This window comes from Crocuta crocuta, unplaced genomic scaffold (genome assembly GCF_008692635.1).
Source record: "Crocuta crocuta isolate KB4526 unplaced genomic scaffold, BGI_CrCroc_1.0 scaffold333, whole genome shotgun sequence".
Classification (NCBI taxonomy): Eukaryota; Metazoa; Chordata; class Mammalia; order Carnivora; family Hyaenidae; genus Crocuta; species Crocuta crocuta.
In genome coordinates, this window is record NW_027532856.1 from 939953 (window position 1) to 961273 (window position 21321).

General features: G+C 50.1%; 1 long non-coding RNA gene across 1 annotated transcript in view; it reads right to left on the reverse strand.

Moving 5' to 3' along the window:
- The window catches only part of LOC144216262 (uncharacterized), a 26647-nt gene extending 20959 nt beyond the window's left edge, over nucleotides 1-5688 (reverse strand). Inside the window, exon 1 of the long non-coding RNA XR_013330616.1 lies at nucleotides 5605-5688. This is a non-coding gene — a long non-coding RNA (uncharacterized LOC144216262). The remainder of the gene's footprint in view (nucleotides 1-5604) is intronic.
- Between the last annotated feature and the right edge of the window lie 15633 nt (nucleotides 5689-21321).

The window sequence follows — 21321 nt, forward strand, 5'->3', positions numbered from 1 at the left end:
CCAACTGTGTAGGGCAAATTCCTGGGAGAGCAAAGGAAGCCTGCTAGTGCTGGAAGATTCCTTGGAGATGGCTCAGGCCCATTGCCTCTCTTTACAGAGGGAAATACAAGGGCCCCATCCATGCTCACCAACAGGTAAGGGGGCACCCGCTGAGAGAGTGGTACTGAGGGCCACATCCCAAGTTTCTTGGGGAGGGCAGAAGAGGTCCTGCGGCAGAGGCTTGTAAGCCTACACTTGACCCAAACAGTCTTGGGTCAGGCCCTGACACATTATTTGGGAAGTACTGGGTTAAGGTTGGCATTGATATCACACCAACAAAATTGAAGAGGAGCTTGGGCTCTGGGCTCATGAAGGTGGGAGGAAAGAGTTCTAGAATCTTTGAGCCTTGGCTCAGCCAGGCTCCATCCCCTTATAAGGGGAAAATTTACTGTTACATCTGAACTGCAGGCCATGCACATGTTACCCGACCTCATCTCCTTCTCTTGGCGACACTGGAAGTTGGTCTTATCCTCCCTGTTTGGCCAAGGAGGAACCTCTCTGACACTCAGAGAAGGAATATGATTTGCCCAAGATCACAGAGTTAATGAAATAGGGTCTGAACCCAGGGCCATCTGGCTTCCAAGCCCTTGCTCACTCGTCTCCACCATGTGAGGTCAGCCTAGTTCAGACATGGCAGGTAGGAAGGGACTCCCTGGCTCCATCATGCATTAGGGCCCAGGGTCCAGCCATTAACTTTTTTGGGTGAGGTCACCCAGGGGGTGGGAGGCAATAGCTAGATGGAAAGCTTGGGCTTTGGAGGGTCAGACCAAGCTGTGTTTGAATCCTGACTCAAATTGGGCAAATCATTTTGCCTCTGAACCTAACTTCCTATCTTTGTAACTTCAAATGGAAATGATAGTATCTCCACTTAAGGGCCCTTAAGAATATATGTATATATTTTTTTCACCCATATATAAATAGCTTAGATATAATAAGCACTGTTTTCAGCAGTTACCATCAAGTCTCCCCAGTAGTCCGAGGGCAATATCCTTCATACCTTCCCACTCTGGTTACTCACTCCATCTTCTATCCCTCCACATCTCTTTCATGTGGGAACATCACCTGGGAGCTTGTTACGAATGCAGACACTCACCCCACACCCACTGAATCAGAATATGCATCTTCAGAGGATCTCCAGGTGATTTGTACTCACCTTGAAGTTTGAGAAGCCCTGCTCTGGGGCACTCTCGTTTGAGAGAAGAGTCCAAGGTCCAGGGAGTCACAATGGACACAGCAGGATCAAGGCTCTCATTAAGGTCTTCACTGGCCAAAGCCTTACTGACAAAACCTCTTTTCCAAAAAAGGTGATCAGGGAGCAAGTATCTTGGGCCAACTTCTCCCAGTGGTCAGCCCATCCCCAAGTGCCCATCTCTGGGTCCTCGCCTCCTCCATCTCAGTCTGGTCTTGAAGATATGCTAATCAGCATGGGAGTCCCCCTTGCACAGAATTATCATATATGAGCCGCTCTTCATCTCAGGATAATTTTCTCATCTGCATAATCGTATTTGACTTCCTTACGGATGTAAAAACCCCCTTACCTTGGGCGAGTTAATCTTCATTGATTGAATATCAAATTCATTCGAATGTGGGAGAAGAGGCTTTTCGCGCTCAGCAGCAGAGCTAGGCTGAAAGCCCTGCTCAGCTGGGGGCTGACGGGGGTTAGCTTTGTCTCTGTCCTTGCCCAGCTGCTTGAGGGACCCTTCCTTTCCGACCCAGTTTCTCTGTGGCGGCATCTTCCTGGCTTCTGGATCATTCTCCCTCTTTCTCATTCTTTCTGTTTCATCTCCATCTTTGTATCTCTGTTGTGTCCCTTACTGTCTCAATCTTTAGGTTCTGTTTTTTTTCTTCTATCTCACCTCAATTTCCTATCCTTCCTGGTGTGTCTCTTTCCCTTCTCTTCCCTCCCATTCCCCTCTCCTGCTTCTCTTAGGTCTCAGATTCTCCCTGTACCTGAAACCTCAAGTGTCTCTGCCATGTCCCCACCCACAATTTAGTGGAAGAAAAAATAAATCCTACCCAATAAGGTATGTTCCATCTGGACCGTGATTTGGGTAGTATTTTCCCATTCCCTTATCCCAAGATAAGGACTTGGTAACACGTCCAAGTCCCAAAGACAGTGGTGGGATCAGGATTTGAACCCAGGTCCGACTAAACCTACAGGCAGCTCCCAGCAAGCTTGGAAACAGATGAATGATCAACCTAATGAGTCTACAATTTGTCACTGCTCCTCAAGCTTATGTTATTTTGAGTGATTAGCAAACCATTTGGTACATAATATATACCCAACACATGCTAGACAGTTATCACCATCATTATGGCTATTCAAAGTCAGGCCAGGGTTCAAATTCTCGCTCGGGTGCATGAAATCGGTGACCTTCGACATTTGGCCTCTCTGAGCCTCAGCTGACTCATCTATAATAGGTCACAATAATGGTAACTGCATAAGAGCTACTGTAAGAACTAGAGCTCAGTACCAAGTACATAGTAGGAGCTCAGGAAACGTTAGCAATTGTTTTCACATTACTACTGTCATTAACATTGTTATTATCACCGATGTTACTCTCATCATCATCATGATCTCTGAGTGCCTAGCACCTAGTAGGTGCTTGGTAAATATCAGCAAATGAATGACCTTCTATAGACGCTCCTTTTACACCTTCTTTACAGTTCCTGACTCTCTGACTTCATTTTTCCTATATATTTTGCAGGGTAATTGTTAAGAGCTGGGCTCTGGAATGAGCAAGATTTGGTTGCGCATCCCAACTATGAGCCTCTCTGAGTCTCTGTCCTTCTGTCTGTAGAAAGAGATGATCAATAGCATACACTTCATTGGGTAGTGGGTAAGACTGGGATGGGGGTGGGAGGGGGTAGGAGCAGAGAGAGTAAGTGGGACCAAGCTGTGAAGGCCTTGAATGCCAGGCTAGGTAGTGGTTTTCACTGGGCCTTGCTTCCTTTTTCCCAGACTGCTGGGAAGGGACGTTCGTCTGAGGGCTCCGCCTGCAGACCCTTTGAGACAAAGCCAGGCTGCAGTCATTCTACAGAGGCAGGAATGCATCTTGTCTGGACTCCTCTCCCTCAGTTCTAGCTGGAGCTGCAGCGGGAGAGTAGGGAAGGCTATTTGTATTTCAGATCTGGGGCACAGGTGGAGTCAGCTGCTTCACTTCTCACATACATCCTGACCCCAAACCAGCCTTTTCTGGCTGCTGCCACTGGGAGCACACCCAGGCTCTGACTTTACATATGCTAGCTGATAATCATATGTAATATTATATAGATATTACATTTTACAGATAAGGGAAATGAGGTCCAGAGAGGCAAAGCAACTTGCCTAGGATCACACAGCAATCAGTGACAGAGCCGGTATTCACATCAGACCTTTTGACTGCAGAGCCTACATTGGTACTCATGTATCATGTGGCCTAAAACTCCCTCCCAATTTCAACGCTTCCACCTTCGGTCCCAAAGTCCTGGAAGGATATTGTATGAAGTGCATTCAACACACTTTGCTGAGTTTCTACTGTGAACCAGTCCAGAGGGTGCCTTCCACCTCCTTCAGAGCCCATGCAGCTCTCTGGGGCCGCCAGGACATCTTAGCAGACAGGTAAGAGGGCCTCACAGAACCTCGGGATCATCAGAGGGGACCCTGGGGATCCAGTGAGCGACCAGGGAGGGCAGGTGCAGGGAGTCACAGGCAGGTTAACCAGTCTAGGATAACACAGCTCAGACTGCTGGGGGCTCCTGACTCCCTCTGCCTTTTCACAGAGAATTACTACTAGCTGTGTGGCACCTTCCCACACATGCTCGTCACCGTCCTCCAGCCAGTCTATGGTCCCAGGAGGCACTGTTCCCTCCGTCTTCCAAAAGAGAAAATGGCTATCCCCACAAGGCTCTTATCCAGTCTTTGCTCCTTGATGGAGAAAAAAGTCCACCCTCCGTCCCTTTCCCTACCTGTCCTTTCCTTGTCCCCTGGGGGAAATGGACAGGTCGGGTGGTGGCTCCCCAACATGGATAGCCATCTACCCTCCAAGGGGCTTCTATGCTGATTGAAGTCATTCATCCAGGTGGGAAACACCGTGGTGAGTGACCGGAGCTGGTGACAGTTCTGGACTGGCCCTCCCCGCTGAAGCCCTGCTGTGGCCTTCATAGCCTTGTGACCTTGTGCAAGCCACATTCCACATTCTCTCTGCCACCACCTGCCCCACCCATGCAATGGGTAGCAGATTCCCTCCTCCACGGGATTGGTTAGTGAATCCAATCACCTAGCCCATGCTTAATGAATGAATGCTCCAACCACTGCCCCCCACAAGCTCTCGGTTCCCTAGCAGAGCCTGTCTTCCTCCCTCGTGACCTCTGACCTCTCCTCCTCTGCTTCTCAATTCCTTCTCAGCAGGGGCTGTGAGTCCCTTCCACCGATGAGGCCCAGGGGGCCCAGAGAAATTAGACTGAATCAAAGCAGAAAATGAGTTTTCATTCATCTTGGAATGATGCGAGAGGTTACGGGCAAGACAAATAGCGGCCTCCCTCCTTCCTTTATCACTGTCACCGCAATTAATAGGCTGTGGCCTTCGTTACCCAGGCCTCTGCTAAGGAGGGCGCAGGCCCCTGGGCGACACTAACGAGGAAGAGGAAGCAGACCTGTCTCCAGCCAAGTTCTGTTATGAGGCCGTATGCTCATCTGGCCCTTCAAACTCACCGGTCGGGGTGTGGATGTGCCAAGGATGTGCAGCAGCATGTGGGGCAGCCCCATAGGGCCACGTCTCAGCCTCTGTGAGAGGGGAGAGGAGCACCCCTCCCTGATACCCCAAGGAGTGCCTGCTGCCTGCTGTGGTTTGACCATTACTAAGGCCAGCTGTGTCTCTCGAGTGTTTCCAGTGTGGCAATTATGAGGCACGTATGATTTCTATTTTATGCAACAAGCCATAAGCAAGGCATCTGGTGTTCGAGTTTTCTGATGAGGGACACTGGGATTCAGAGAAGTACAGCTACTTGTTTGAGGTCACACAGGATTTTAGAAGAGCAGCCAGGAACACACAGGCCTGCTTGACCCCAAAGATCTGAAAGTCTCTGATTCTAGAATTTTAGTAGGAAAAGAGCTGTGGAAACCAAGAGAGTTAGCAATAGCTCTCCAGTCCTAGGGGCCCAGGCCATGGAGGGGCCTTGAAGTCATGACAGTCCTTAGCCTAAATCAAGTCTGTGTCGTGCATGACAATGAAGGCCCTTTTTCCAAGTGTGAGTAGATATAGTGGAGATAATTTTTAAAAGGATTCTTGCAAAGGGTTACTGAAAGCCTAGGAGGTTTGGCGTACTGGATATTCGCTTAATGAATACTGCATTACTTGTCTATTGCTGTCTACAAATTTCCCCCCTCCCCAAATTAGTAGCTTAAAATATAACAAGCTTCTAGTATCTTTCACAGTTTCTGTGGGTCAAGAATTCAGGAGTGGCTTGGGGAGCAGTTCTGGTTTAGGGTCTCTCATGAAGCTACAATCATATGTTGGTCTTGCCTGTAGCCATCTGAAGGCTTAACTGGAGTTGGAAGACCTGTTTCCAAGATGGCGCACTCACATTGTTGGCATGTTGGTGCTGGTTGCGGGTGGGAGGTCTCGGTTCCTTTCCACATGGAGCTCTCCGCAAGATGGCTCACAGCACGGCAGCTAGCTTCCTCTGAGCTATGATCCAATGGAGCAAGGCAGAAGCCACAATGTCCTTTATGACCTAGTCTCAGAAGCCATATACTGTCACCTCTACTGTACTGTATTGGTTGCAAAGACCACCCTGATTCGATGTGGGAGGGGACTACATAAGAGTGTGAATACCAGCAGACAAGCACCGCTGGGGGTTATCTTGGAGGCTGGCTACCACAGATACTTTTGAAATCAAAAGAGTATTTTGTAGAGGTTGAAAGGGGACCCTTAAGGTTAAAAAAAATACCTACAGTGTTAAAAATCAGGAGAATCTTTACCTTTGGGGGAGACCAGAACAGAGAAGAGCCCCAAGGGGACCTCTGGGGGGCTAGTAAAGTTCTATTTCCTGATCAGGGTGCTGGTTATATGAACATGTTTACTTAGTCAAAAAATCCTTGGATATTATGTGTGTACTTTTTTGTACGTACATGATACTTCAATAAAAACAATAAAAACGTCTCATCTTCTAGGAGAGGAAACACTGGGGCTCAGAAAAGGAAGGTGACTTGCTCAAGGGACCTTGGTGGGTCAGGGGTGAGCTCTTGGGCTGGCCGTGAGCCTTCTGGCTCCTGGGGGGGATGACCCTTTGTGGCCTCTGGTTGCAAGAGCTGCTGCCATCAGAGGGCTGGGGTGGGGGGCTCCCTACCCTGTGCTTTCATGGCCCTTTCTCTCCCTAGAGATGCTCCAGAACTGATGGGAGACTGTGCTGGGGTCCAGCTCACACAGCCCCCTCCCAGCTCACCCTCCCTGGGGCCTGTTGAGGCACTCCCTGCCCACAGACCAACAGCCTCCATGTTCAGAGAAAGGGTGGGTCTCGTGAGAGGGCTGTGTCTGGAGGTGGGGAGGGGACAGGTACTGGGAGTGTTGCTTTCTCTGTCCACACCTCTCTTAGAACATGCCTCCCACCCAGATGACAAAGTCTCTCTTCCATGGCTGGACTTTGAGGCTTTTCAGGGCAGGCATCCAGCCTTATTCTGCTCTGCATGTCTCGTATCCATCAGCCCATCCACCCATCCATCAATCTAGCAAATATTTACTGAGCACCTATTATAAGCACTGGAGCTGTGACAGTAAACACAATTGGCAAAATCCCTACCCTCAGGGAACTAACACTCTAGTAAAGGGGAGACACCATAGGTAAAATATAGAGTATGGGGGTGGGGCATAGGAGTGTGTGTGTGCGTGCGCGCACGCACACATGCACACGCATGTGTGCAGTTGTATCTGGGAAGACTTTATTGAGAAAATGACATCTGAGCAAAGACTTGAAGGAGGTGAGGGGATGAACTTAAGGTTATCAGCAGGAAGAGCATTCCAGGCAGAAGGGAACAGCATTTGTGATGGCTCAGAGGCAAGGGTATGCCTGGCATGTTAAGAACTAGCAATAGGCTGGCAAGGCCTGAGCAGAATGAGCAAGGAGGAAGCAGGTTGTGGAGATCTCGCAACTCAGGTGGCCATCAGACCTGGGTTTAAGCCTTGGTCCTGGGGTTCCCTAACTGGATGACCTGAGGGCTCTTGGCTATAGTCAGGATAATACTATCTATCTCTCAGCACCTTTTGAGGCATAAACTCAACCACACGTTTAGTGACATGTCCATGAAGGCTGAACAATAGAGAGTCCTGTTGTATCCTCCTGCACTGGAACGTGAGCTTCATGAAGGCCAGGGATTTTGTTTGTTTTTGTTCACCATTAAATCCCCAGACCCAGAATAGTACCCTCAACAAAGGCCTTCACAGACCTTATAATTAAACAAATAATGACAATGCACCATGAGGATACATATCTTGAAGAGGAAGTGCAGGGAGCCAAGAGAGCTCTTAGCAAGAAAGCCTAACACGGATCTGGAGAATGACAGGGAGGGCTTCCTGGAGGAAGCTACAGTTGAGATATACTGATGAGTTAGAGTTAGCCAAAGAGTGTTCCAGCCAGAGGAAACAGCACATGTGAAAGCCCAGAGGTTGGAGAGAGCAAGTATTTTGAAGGATTTCAATACGGCAAGAAGAGAGCTTTAAGAGAGACAAAGGGGCAGTGTGGTATGGGGTTGTGAGGCAAGAGGGAGGGGTGAGTGGGTTGCTAGAAATTATGTAAGCAGAGTGCTATGTAATAAGGGCAGTGGAAGACCCTGGTAGCCACTATGTCCATAACACAGTACCTGGTACATAAAAGTGAGATGGAGGAGGAGGGAGGGTGGAAGAAGAAAAGAAGGAAATAAAATTTGAACTAACCATAGTCTAGCCTTACACCAGTTTTCAATAGCAGCCATGGCTGAAGCTCCTGCGTAACCCAGTGGCTCCGCAGGACTCCCTTGCCAGGCCAACAGAGCCCGCCTGGGCTTGGGTCTGCCCTGCTCGCTCCCTCTGTCTGCGCTCCTGGCCAGGCAGGGTGGGGTGGTGCAGACAGGCCCCAGGGTCTCAGCAGTGGACACAACGTTCTGGTTCAGTGGAAGGACCTTAAACTCTGAGACAAGGGCACGGCAGTAAAGGATGATGTGGCCGAACCCCCCGGTTCTGCGGCTAGCAGACCCCAGGTGTGTGATCGGGAGCAGTTAAATTTCATCATTACCCTTTCTCCGATGGTGTTTTTTATAGTCTTTTTTACTACTGGCACTAAAGGTTCTGGACTCATCCTGGCGGAGTGGAGGACATCACTCGTAGGGCTGACTGCTCCATGATATAAAAAAATGACAAGTCCCGGCTTAATCTTTCTGATAACTGTGTTCTGCGCCCCCATCCATCTCCACCAAAGGGTTTGGGTGAACCTGGAAGACAAGAGCATCCCAGCATTTAAGAATGAAAAATTCAGTGCCCTTTTAAAGTCCAGCGTGGAGCTCCCTGGCTATTCTGGAGGATGAGGGGCTGGCAGGGATGGGGGGCAAGGTGGAAGGGAGTGAAAACAAGTAGTGTCACCCTTGGGGCCTGGGATGGTGGGGGAGTGGACAGTGGGTCCCACACAGTGTCGGGGAGTGTCAGTGTGAACATGTATACTTGGAAGTGTGTGTGAGTCTTGTGTCCATCTGGGTGGCCCCTTACTTGTTCTTCTGAGTTAGTTCTTGAAGGTCCGTGGCTATGTTTCATATGAGTGTCTGGATCTGGTGGTGAGCGTTTAACAGAGGAGAGTGGAAATAGCCCCTTGCTATTGATTGAATTCCCAGCTCTGCTTTAATGACCTATATAGACTTTTGTAAGGCATTCTTCCTTTCTGGGCCTCAGTTTCCTCATCTGTAAAATTGGTGAGTTGGGACACATGAACCCAATGTCATCAAATTGAGCACTTGCTAGCTGGATAATCCTGGGCACATCACACCTCTCCCCTTTGCTTCTGCCTTCCCATCCATCCTGGGAGATCCTTGCTCTGGATGACCTCCAAGGCTGTTTCAGTCCCAAGATGTGAAGACCCTATGGCTGGGGGACCGGAAAGACTCCTTCAGGCCCAGATTTCCCTGGCCCAAAGCTAGATTCCAGTTGTGGCTCAGATTTTTCTGCTTGTGTCAAGGAGAACAGCCACCTGTTTCCTCTCTAAGCTCCAGAAATGGCCAGATGCAGGGGTGGACTTTGGGAATAGGGTGTACAGGGCAAGAGCACAGGGTTTGAAGCCTTCAGACTTGGCCTTCAATTCCAGCTTTATTTACCAGTTATGTCTGTGACCCTCTGAGGCTCAGTTACCCTACACATGAAATGCAAACAAAGGAGACAATAGGTCTTTCCCATTGGATCCAATAAGCTATGCCTAATACCTGATAAGCTCTCGGTAAATGCTGGTCATTATAGGCGTCTCTAGAACAAGGGCACCCCACTCCATGCCTTTAGAACCACACTGACCCCCAAACAGAGCTTACCCGTCTGCCACTGCCTAATCCTGTCTTAGCTGCCTTCACCTCCTGTGGAAGTCCAACAAAGGGGACAAATGGCCCTCTTGCAAAGAGATGCAAGAGAGAGAGGGGAGGGGAGGCTGAGCGGGGAGGCCGGCTGCCAGAGGACCGCTTTGTCCCGGAAGGGGCCAAACATTTGTCGTTAATAAGAGTGAGAGGGGGAAAAAAACCTGTGAGAAGCTCCCACCTGGGCCAGGCAGATGCAGCCCCACACAATCCCTTTATCAGCAGCAACGTGGTTTGGAGAACAAGATGACAGGCTGATAGGCCTCGGTTATCTGAGGCAGGCAGTGTTTATCTGGGAAGCTTCCGCAGGCCAGGGTCCTCACTGGTGTGTGTGTGTTATCTGGGCCGGAGCGGCTGGGGACTTGGGCCCCCATCCCCGACAGGGCAGCTTCAGAATGGTAAGGGATAGGGGCAATGAGGATCTCTTGTGTGGCTGGGAAGATTTATGGTTAAGAATTCTGGGGCCCTTGAGCATCTGGAGCTTGGGTGAACTTGTGATGTGGGGCCACCCCCACCGCAATGGGTATCAAGTGCGGGAGCCCTTGTCAGGCATAGACAATGATCTCATTCACCAGTGGGCAGGAGTATCCATCCCATTTTACAGACGCTGAGGCGTCACTTGCCTGGCCAAAAAAATGACAGAATCAGAGGCTGAACTCTGGTGTGCCTGATTCCAAAAGCATGAACCCCTAGAACAAATCCTGTGACCAGTGGACCCCAGCCCCTTGCAAAGGAGTGACACTTATTCTCAGAGATGGTTTGGATCTATTCATCTGTTGATCCCATACTGGCCTGGGGGACAGGGAGTTGTTCCCATTTTACAGACAAGAAGACAGAGACCCAGAGAGAATATAGACCTTTGGCCAAGGTCACCCATGTGACACCCATGGGCATAGTTAGGACTATAAATGCAATCCCCGGCTCCGAGGGGGTAACACTCTCAAGGCCCTAATAAGGAGGGCTCACCCTCCCCTCTGACCTGCTGAGGCAATTACCATCTGCACCACTCACGTGGCCCTTAATTGTTTGCTGCCCTTACAAACAGCCTTGGCCAAAAGCAATAAAGTTCTGACTTGGACACATCAGGCCTTGTGTTGCTGCCATTTTTGTGCACGTGGCCCACCTCTCCTGCTGACCAGAAGGCCCTCGAGGGCAAGAACCAGGTGGCTGTATATTTCTGTGTCTTCCCTACTGAAATGCTGAGGGTGTTTGGTGAGCAAATGCTCAGAAGTAGACCTGATGCTTGGAACAGGGGTCAGGGAAGAAGCACTGGGGGCTGGCACGGCTGAGGAGTTGGCAACTCACAAAGTCGGACCCTGTTCCCTCCCCAGCAGTCAACCCTGCCCCTTCCCTGCTCTCCCATATTTGGTGACTGACACTACAGCCAAGGCCTTGTCCTCCTTGGCATTTCCTACTCCCTCACCCCACTGACCAGTCATTGCCAAGTCCTGTTAAGTCTGCATCTTACACATGTTTTTTAGATCAGGTCACCTGAACCGCCATCCCAGACTACCATAACAGCCTCCTGCCTGGCCTCCCCGCCTCCAGTCTGCTCTCTGGTTGCAATCAGAGTGGTCTTTTTCAAATACAAACTTGAGCTTGTCCCTCCTCTGCTTAACCTTCCAGGGCCTCCAAGGTCTTCAAAATGAAGTTCAAATGTCTTAATTTCCCTGTGATCTGGCTCTGCCCACCACTCCAGCCTTACTTCCCACCACTCCTGCCCACACGGAACCCTGGGTTCCCCAGGATGCCCCTCCTTGCTGTGCTCTGGGCCTTTGCAAGTACCGATCTCTGTCAGGAACATTCCTCTTTGCCCTCGTTCCCTTCATGCCTGGCTCTTCCTCATCCTCCAGGTCTCAGTTTGGTGTTGCTTCCTCCAGGAAGCCTCCTCTGACTCCTCCAAAGTTAGGTGTTCACTTGTCCATGTAAGTTTTTGCACACACATGTCATAGTCCTTACAACATGGACTGGGCATTGCCTGTAAACTTGCCTTCTCTCTGTCTTTTCCATTAGTCTGTAAGCTCCGTGCAGGCAAGGCCTGTATTCTGGTTTTCTGAGTCCCTTTCTCAGGGAATGTTTGTGAGGAAACAAGCGCTTGATGACATCTCCTTTCTTCCTGGATTCCTTCAACTCCTCAGATGGACTTGGGCAGAGAGCTGCTGGGGATAGGGAACAGAGGTCATAGAGCCCACTCATGCTGTTGTTTTTTTTTTTTAACTTGGTCTTTTGCCTTTTAATGTTTGTGATATTTTTTATATACATTCCAAACTTTTAACTTTTATTTTCAAAATGAAATATATACATTTCCCCTTCTCGTCAGAGGTAACCAATTTCCCTAATTTTGTTCTTTTCTTTAGTCTTGTCACATATGGACAAGTCCTAAACAATATATTATTTGATTTCATATATTTTTGAACTATGTACAATGGAAATCATACCTGGGGAATTCTTCTTTGACTTCCTTGTTTTTTAACTGAACATCATCTACTGAGAGTCACTCATGTTGATGCATCCTTTTTATTTTTATTTAAAAAATTTGTTTAAGTTTTTATTTATTTATTTTGAGAGAGACAAAGTACAAGTTGGGAAGGAGTAAAGAGAGAGAGAGAGAGAGAGAGAGAGAGAGAGAATCCCAAGCAGCCTCCACGCTGCCAGTTTAGAGCCCAAAGCAGGACTCGAACTCACAAACCATAAGATCATGATCTGAGCCAAAACTGAGTTGAACGCTTAGCTGACTGAGCCACCCAGGTGCCCAGATACATCCTTTTATAAAGCATGCATGGTATTCTACTATTTGGCCACATCACAATTTATGTATTCATTCTTTGGTTGTTTCCAGTTTTTTGCTATTTCAATCTGGCTTGTTCTTAATGATCATCCTCCCCACCCATTCCCAGATTGTCCTATCCTGTGCACATCTACATGCCCCCTGTTGCCACACTGCAGCTCACCCCCCAGAGATGGAGGGTGGGGGCCAAGGTTGCCCCTTGTCAGGGCTGCCTCTACAGAAACCCTAAAGTCACCCATCAGACAGGGTATGGTGCCTGAGTCCTGGTGGCTTCCTGGAGGAGGTCTGGGGCTATGGGGTTGGCTAAGTGCTCACCAGGCCTCCCCTTCTCAGCATCCCCTGGCCCCAGCCTCATGAGCTGCCGCACCGCCCCCCCCACCCCCCACCCCGGCTCCCAGCTCTTGCCTGGGCTCAGACCCTCCTGGCCTTCTCCAGCTGCTGGGTCCTTGGCAGAGGGCGTGGGACCGTGCGTACTGGTGTGTGTATCCAGCTGTTCCTCGCCACAGCTGGCTGCATAGGGCTTGGCCCTCCCCCACCCCCACCCCAGTCCCAATGCCTGAGAGTGGAAAAGGGTGAACAGAACCTGGGGAGGTTCCTGGCTGGGGACAGTTCTAGGCTGGGACTGAGGGCATCCCCTCTGCCCTTCTTTCTTGAATTTCTGAGCCCCAGCTCCTCTGGACGCCTTCACTTGGGACTGTGAGGGGGGCACCAATCACTCTTCTGGGGCCTCCATTTCCTCTTCTGGACAATGAGGTATAGGCTGCTTCTGGAAGGCTCTTACCTCACGGAGAAAGGCCTTGACAGGCCAGCAAGGGTGTCCACGCTCCACTGAGCAGCCCCTGGGAGTCGTGGGAAAGGCTGGTGGGGGGCCAGGACTGGACGCCTGCTTGAGGAGATTACTCCTGAGCTGGGTAGGGGAGCAGTCAGAGGCAGGAGGCTGCAGGGAAGAGGCTGTGGGAAAAGTCTAGAGGGGAGGAAAGCACAGAGCACCTACCCAGGCCACAGTGTGGAGGACCCCTCCCTCAGGTAGGGCTGGGGTGGGGCTGCCCCTGACCCTGTAAATAGCACTGTCCTCCATCAACTATCAGGGTCAAGGGCCTCCACACTAGCAGGTTGGAGTAACTGAGTGGCCCAGATATATGGAATGCCTGTGTGCCATGCCCTGTCTGGCATTTTGCAGGTATTAACTCATTTTTAACCTTCACAATCCCCCTCCATCATTGTCATCATCTCCATATTATAGGTAAGGAAAAGTGAAGTGCAGAGAGGTGAAGTTGCTTGCCCCAAGAGCACACAGCTGAATTCCCAGGAGAAGAGCCTGCATTCAAGCGTGGCTATCTGGCTCCAGGGCACCCTTCCAAATTCTGTGTCCAGGAAATCCAGAGAAAGACACCTCAGGGCAGCTGTCTCCTTAAATACTTTCTTCACATCATACAGAAGAAGGAAGCGGAGCTTGGAGTGGTTAAGCAACTTGCCCACCCAAGTCTAACCCGGGTAGATCCGACTTTAAAGCCATATGTAAATTTAAATACTGTACTGCTTCTGGTAACCTGGGAAGGTTACCCTGGGGTAATACCCTGGCATTTATGACCTAAAGGTCAGGATCAAAGGTTTCTTCAGGAGGGGCAAGTTTTCTTTGGCCAACGGTTCCTCAGTCAGCTGGGCTAAGGTCACCAGAAACACACAGAACATATATTTATGCAGGTGCGTGTGCATGTATGAATGTATATATGTACTTCATCTTTTGGGCATCAGATAGCCAGCAACCAGGAGCCCCAAGTAAGGGGGAGACACGGTTAGATATAGAGCCCTAGATGATAGTGGCTGCCAGAAATGCTGCCAGACTGCCACTTACATGGTCATGAGATCTTGGGCAAGTGGCTTCACTTCTCTTACCCTCAGTGTCATCTGAAAAATGAAAAAAAAAAAAATAGCACTTACTTGATAGGACACAAAGTAAGGATCTAATACTATTTTTTAATTAAAAAAATTTATTTGAGAGAGAAAGTGAGAATGTGTTGGGGGGATGGGGGAGAGGAGGAGAAGGGCAGAGAGAGAGAGAGAAAAAGAAAGAAAGAAAGAAAGAAAGAAAGAAAGAAAGAAAGAAAGAAAGAAAGAAAGAAAGAAAGAAAGAAAGAAAGAAAGAAAGAAAGAAAGAAAGAAAGAAAAAGAACCTCAAGCAGGCTCTGCATCAGCTTGGAGCCCAACACAGGGCTTGATCCCATGATCCTGGGATCATGATCTGAGCTGAAATCAAGATGTTCAACCGACTGAGCTGAGCCACCCAGATGCCCCTGAATACCATTTTATTTAATCCTTACAACACCCTCTGAGGCACCTTACATCGTTAGTCCATTTACAGATGGAAAACAAGACACAGAGAGGTTAAGTCACTTGCTCAAGGTCACACAGCTAAAAAGTGATAGAGTCAGGATTTGAACTCAGGTTGTCTGACCCCAGAGTCCACAATTTCAACCTCTTTTCTGTTGTGAAATAATAACAATATCCCACCCATTGAGGGCTCACTATTCTGCCGGAGTCAGGCTATTTCACCAGGGTTATCAGATAAATCATCAAGCACAACCCTTTCTTTTCCAGATGAGGAACAGATTCAGAGAAGGGAAGGGACCCACCTGGGGACTCCTGACTGCCGACTCTTGACTCTTCGGGCCAACACGTGGGAAAATCATGAAGCCCAGCTTTGTTGTGAGGAGGGACTTGGCCCCAACCTGCCCCAGGCATCCTATGCTGGGAACCTGAGTGCTCAGCTCCTGTAGCCTGGCCTAACCCTCCCTGCCCCACCCCCATGCCCTAGCCTCTGCTGGTGCCATCTGGTGGGTGGCAAGGTGCCAACCTTAGGTATGGGTGCCAGGGGCCACAGGGGGAACACAGGGGCTCTGTCTGGGTTGCTGGAGGGGGTCACTGCACCTCTCAACCCCTGAGACTCTGAGTCAAGGTCTTCCACTCCCCTATCAACCATCACCGGGAATGAGCTTAAATTTTTTTACCATTGGGAATAGCCATCTTTGGAGTCTTACCCTGCCTCACAACTCACTCCAGTGAAGGAACACGGGGTCCAAAGGCTTCCCAAATGGCTTATCCCAGATCCCCAGCTCACTGTAGGCCCACAGTCTGTCGAGCAGCAACAGCCCTACTTCTGCAGCACTACCGTCAATTAACTCATTTACTCCTTACCTGACTCTTATAAGGCAGGTGCAGCTATTATCCCCATTTCACAGCTGGAGAAACTGAGCTACCAAGTGGTTGAGTAACTTGCTCAAGGTCACACTGCTGGTAAATGGCAGAGCGGGGATTAGAACCCAAATAGTCTAAATTCTTAACGTTGCTTTTGTGCTTCCTATAGGCCAGGCATTGTTTTCAGTGTTTCATATGGAATAGCTCATTTAATCCTCACAATGCTCTTAGTATCCCTCCCATCTTACAGATGAGGAAACTAGGGCACAGAGAGGTTCTGGAACTTGCCTACGGACACACAGCTAAGAGGAAGCGGTGGGATTTAAATCCAGGCAGCCTGGCTGATCACAAGGATCCCAAGGTTTGCGGGTGGAGGGCTTGGGAAAGTGCTGGGAATAAACAGAGGTGGGCTCATTCCTGAGCCCTCCAGCCTAGCAGCCTCCTTCTGCGTCCCTTCCTGTCTGCCCTCTTTCTATTGTCCCATGTTCAGTGGTCACAGCCAGGGGGACAAGGCCCAGGGAGGAGAGAGCATCTGTGAGCCGGGCAGGCAGGCGGGTGCGGGCAGAGCCTGCACATGCTCAAGACGTCTCTTCTGTGGCCAATTAAACAAATTGCAGCAAAACAGCATTTTATTAGTATTTGCCCATAGCAGTCTGGGGTTGCAATAAATTTCTCGCGGCTGCAGCGCTGGAGAGGCGGGCGGAGGAGTGTGTGCATATGGGGGGGAAGATTGGTGCCGTTGGTGGGAGGCGTGGGGAGCAGGGTGTGGGAGAAAGAGCTGGCATGTTAAGCAGTGGATGGTGGAGGAGAAACATCAGGAATAGCCCTGGGGGCTCTTGGGTATCAGAGTGGCTGTCTTCCTAAACAACCGCTCCGCTTCATCATAAACACAGTGAGTTATGAGGCGCCATTGTGCGCTACACACCAGCAGCCATGCCAACGAAGCTGCCTGCCCGGGTTGGGCGGGGGGTGGGCAGATGGGGTGGGCATGGAAGCCCAGTGCCTGGCTGTGGGTCCCACCCAGCTGCCTGGCACCAGCTCCGGGGCTAGTCCTCACATGGGATACCTGGGTGGCTGAAATGGCCTCCTTGCTAGTTCCTCTTCCTTCAAGCTCTATTCATTCATTCAAGAGGTATTTATTAAATGTCTGCTGTTTGCCAGGTCCTGGAGTGAACTATAAAGCATGTCATTCTTCTATTTTAAAAGGTCCCTAGCGGCGCCTGGGTGGCTCAGTCAGTTAAGCATCTGACTTAGGCTCAGGCCATGATCTAACAGTTCGTGGGTTCGAGCCCCGCATGGGGCTCTGTGCTGACTGCCAGCTCAGAGCCTGGAGCCTGTTTCAGATTCTGTGTCTCCCTCTCTCTCTGACCCTCCCCTGCTCATACTGTCTCTCTCTCTCTCAGAAATAAATAAAACGTTAAAAAAAATAAAAGATCTCTAATGCTTCCCTGCTGCTTTCAGGATCAATCCCAAGAGTCTTTTTTTAAAAACAATTTTTAAAGTTTACTTATTTTGAGAGAGACAGGGGGACACGGGGTGGGGGGGAAGACAGAGAGAGAGAGAGAGAGAGAGAGAGAGAATCCCAAGCAGGCTCCATGCTGTTAGCACAGAGCCCGACATGGGTCTTGAACTCACGAACCACGAGATCATGACCTGAGCCGAAATTGAGAGTTGGATGCTTTTTTCTTTTTCTTTTTAATGTTTTTTATTTATTTCTGAGAGAGAGAGAGAGAGAGAGAGAGAGAGACAGCATGAGCAGGGGAGGGTCAGAGAGAGACACACACACAGAACCTGAAATAGGCTCCAGGCTCTGAGCTGGCTGTCAGCACACAAGCCCGATGCGGGGCTTGAACCCATGAACCGCGAGATCATGACCTGAGCCTAAGTCGGACATTTAACCGTCTGAGCCACCCTGGCGCCCTGAGAGTTGGATGCTTACCTGACTGAGCCAGCCAGGCACCCCAGGCTCAGTCCCAAGCTTCTGAACCTGGTGGTTAAGATTCTCAAAAGTGGGCTTCTTCTCTTTGCAGCCTCTACTGCAGCCACTCCTCTCCACCTCTCAGCAATGCTATAATATGAGCAGCCACCATTTACAGAGTGTAAAGTGCTTTCCCTGTATTAACTCATGTGTCCGTCATGACCCCCAGTCAGCGTGGGCTAAGTGACGCTTCCAAGCTTCAGTGACTTCAACGACCAGGTTTCATGTCTTGCCAAAGCTATGTATCCAGTGTGTGTCGTCAAGGATCCTGTTCACTGCAGAGACTGCGCGAGAGTCACATCACAACTTGTTGGGCACTACACTGTGTAGAATAAAAAAAAGGAGAGAGCACCCTGGAGGCTCTCTCATTGATGGGTAGGCCTGGAATTGACACTTACAACTCATTGGCCTGGATTAGTTACATGACCCCACCTAACCACAGGAGCAGCAGAAAACACCCTCCTACATACGCCTAGAAGGGGAGACAGTCATAAGTGTGTGGTGAGTGCACTGATGATTACTACAACTTTTATTAGCGCCTGTTAACGGACAAAGACATGGAGGCACAGAGAGGTTAAACAAGTGTCCCAAAGGTACACGGCTAAAAAGTGAAGCTGGACCTCAAACATGGGCATTGTGGCTCCACTCCTGTACGGTGGCCTCGCAGTGTCTCCAACCCACTTTCTTCACCCCTGCATGCTTTGCTCATGTTTGTCTCTGCCAAGAATGCCCTCCCACCAGTTCTCTGTCTGGCAAACTCCTACTCAACCCTCAAGACCCTGCTTGATAACCCCCTCCTCTCTCTCATTCCAGAGAGAGAACCATTCCCATCTCTGAGCCTACACTGTATCTGTAGAAGCCATCACCACAGCACTGCTCATATGGTCTTGAGTAGTTTCTGTGCCCTGCTGATGTCTATGGGGGTAGGACCCACTTAATTGACTTTACATCCTGGGTGCTTCATGCTGGCACTGAACTGACATGGGGCTGCTTCGCAGAGGTCAGGGCAGTAGACATTAAGGCGTAGCTGGGCATGCGTAGTGAGAATTCACCCCCTCCCATTCTGGAAGTCCTCTCTCTGAGACCCCAGACTTAGTAGCCTAAAGAGACATGAGGCTGGAGGAAGACAGAGAAGGAGGAGATCTGGAGGCTGGCCTGGGCAGGGAGCAGTGGCCTCCCCCGCCACCACAAAGCCTTCCTCAGGGCAAAGAAGGGTTACCAGATCCTGGNATGTAACTCTACCTCCTGGTTCGGGGCCCAGCCATCAAGCTGTTCTTATCAAGAACTCTCGGCCACAAAGTCTAAACTACATTCCCTCTTCTTCTCACCTACCTCCAGGCCCAGAGGGGCTAACTCAGATCAAACCAACTTCCTACTCCCCCCGCACCCCCCCCAGCATCACTGGACTTCCGGATCCTACCAGCCATCTTCTAGTGGCTAAACCACCTTCCACTTGGAGGTCAGCAAAGGGGATGGTAAGTGGGTTAGGATCAGGGAGGTTCAGTCCAGGCCCTGCCCATACTGACTGCTCACCATGACCATGGTGGGGGGCACAGTGGGAGGGGGGCTTGAGGGTCCTGGCTACTCAGCCCCACTCTCCTCCCTGCCTTCCCCTGTCTTCAGTCAGCATTTCTTTTCCTTCAGGAAAATATCCTGACTTTTTAATAGCTGAGAGGCCATGTTTCCTTTATTTGGTTCCCTTTCCCTCTCCACTGCTGAGACCCTGCAGGCTAGCACATGGTGGGAATTTAGTGAGTATTTGCCAAGTGCATGAATGGATGGAAAAAAATTCCATTCAAAAGAGATAGTGTATCACTTTCTACCCCTGGAAAAGAACCAGGACCTGAGAGTCCCCATCATCTCATCAATAACAGGATCATTATTTTGCTGATAATGGAGTAATTCCACCCCACATCTTAATTTCTGAACCCCTACTGGTATCTAAATCCTGTTGCGTGNTATCCCTCCAGCTCGCGACAGGATTATACCAAAGTCCAAGGAAATATGCCCTCAGTTGTTGACCAACATTTACTGAGCACCTACTGTGTGCGGAGCACAGTGCTGGGAGGTGCAGAGACAGGAGGCTCTGCGAGCTGGGAGTGGAGTGGAGCCTGATGGTTCCCACAGGGGCAGGTCCCAGAGCGCGTCACAGAGATGGGGCAGAGGGGAAAAGGAGGAAGCCAGGGGCGTTTCTGTCTTTCTTTTTGTGTACATTCCTGTGTTTAAACGTTTCCTAAGGAGAGTGTTTTGCTCTTGTAAGTTTTTAAACAATATTGAATTTCTCTCACCAGGAGGGCATGGTGCCCATTTGCAAGAGGCTTGGGAGAAGGTGTGTGGGGGCCTGCTCCCTCTCCCAGATTTCAATAGCCTTGGGGGCATGGGACTGTCAGACAGCAAGGCAGACAGGCCAGGTTCAAGGCCTCGCATGACAGGGTGGGGGCAGAGGAGATGAGCCAGAGCTGCGAGGCAGGGAGAACAGGACTGGAAACTGCATCCTGGCCTGGCTTACATAGGGGGTGAGGAGTCCCCAGGCATGGTTTGAATCAGTGTTAAAGAGCCTCCATTCTCCAGTGAATCAAGTCTAACAAGTTGTGAGTAGACTCTGGCATTAACAAAGGGCCTGGGGATGGGGTGGGCTGGGAGATGATGGCAGTAGAACAAGGTAAGACCCTTGTGACAGGCTGGAAAGAGGAGGGGATATTTAAACCTGTATGATCATATGTGTGGCCCATTACATTTCCAAAGCACTTTCACGTTCCTCAAGATTTGTCACCAACAGCCCGATGAGATGTTATCCCCATTTTACAGATGAGAATCTCAAGGCTCAGAGAGGTAAATTTGCCAGAAATCACACTAGTGAGGAGAGGAATCTTACAGCCAAGTCTTTCAATTACAAAGTGTTTTTTTTTTCAAGGGGCGCCTGGGTGACTCAATCAGTTAAGTGANAAAATAAAAAAAAAAAATAAGTGACCGGCTCTTAGTTTCCGCTCAGGTCGTGATCTCGCGGTTCATGGGTTGGGGCCCCATGTAGGGTTCTGTGCTGGTGGCACAGAGCCTGATTGAGATTCTCTGTCTCCCTCTCTTCTCTGCCCCTCTTGCACTCTCTCTCCTTCTCAAACATTAATAAATAAAGAAAAAAAAAAACCAAAGTGTTTTTCTAGGATGCCAATTTGTCTGAGAGTTCTGGGCCTCCAGGCGGACAAAGGAACAGCGCCAGGCAGCTTCCAAGCCTCCTCCCTCACACAGCTGTGGGGGGAGAGCAGGGAGAAAGCGGGGGTCCCCATGGATTTGGTGGGCTTGCCGCAGCACCCACTTCTCCCAGGCTCTCCTCCAGGACACACAGACTCGCAGCCCTGAATTTGAATGGCACTCCAGGATCTACACGATGCTCTCTGGGGCTTCTTGTTAGCCTGGAAATGTACCACCCTGGAAGGGGGGATGGCTGGTGAGACCGTCCAGGGGGAAGAAGCAGAAACTCAGAGAGGTGAAACCATCAGCCCAACAGAACACAGCAAGTAAAGGTCTGAGCTGGGACTAGAACTGAGGGGGTAATTTGGAGGTCCTTGCTCTTAGGATCCTCTCTGTGCCACCATCCAGCTCTCCTCCGGGGGCTGGAGCTGGCAGTTTCTGGGCATCAGGCTGTACCACTTCATGGAGAACCATAGAGCTGGACCTTTATGGAGAACCCCAACCCTTTCTCCAGAGAGAAACTTCAGGGGTCTGGCACATGCCCCGAGCGACAAGGCTCTAGCTGGGAGTTTG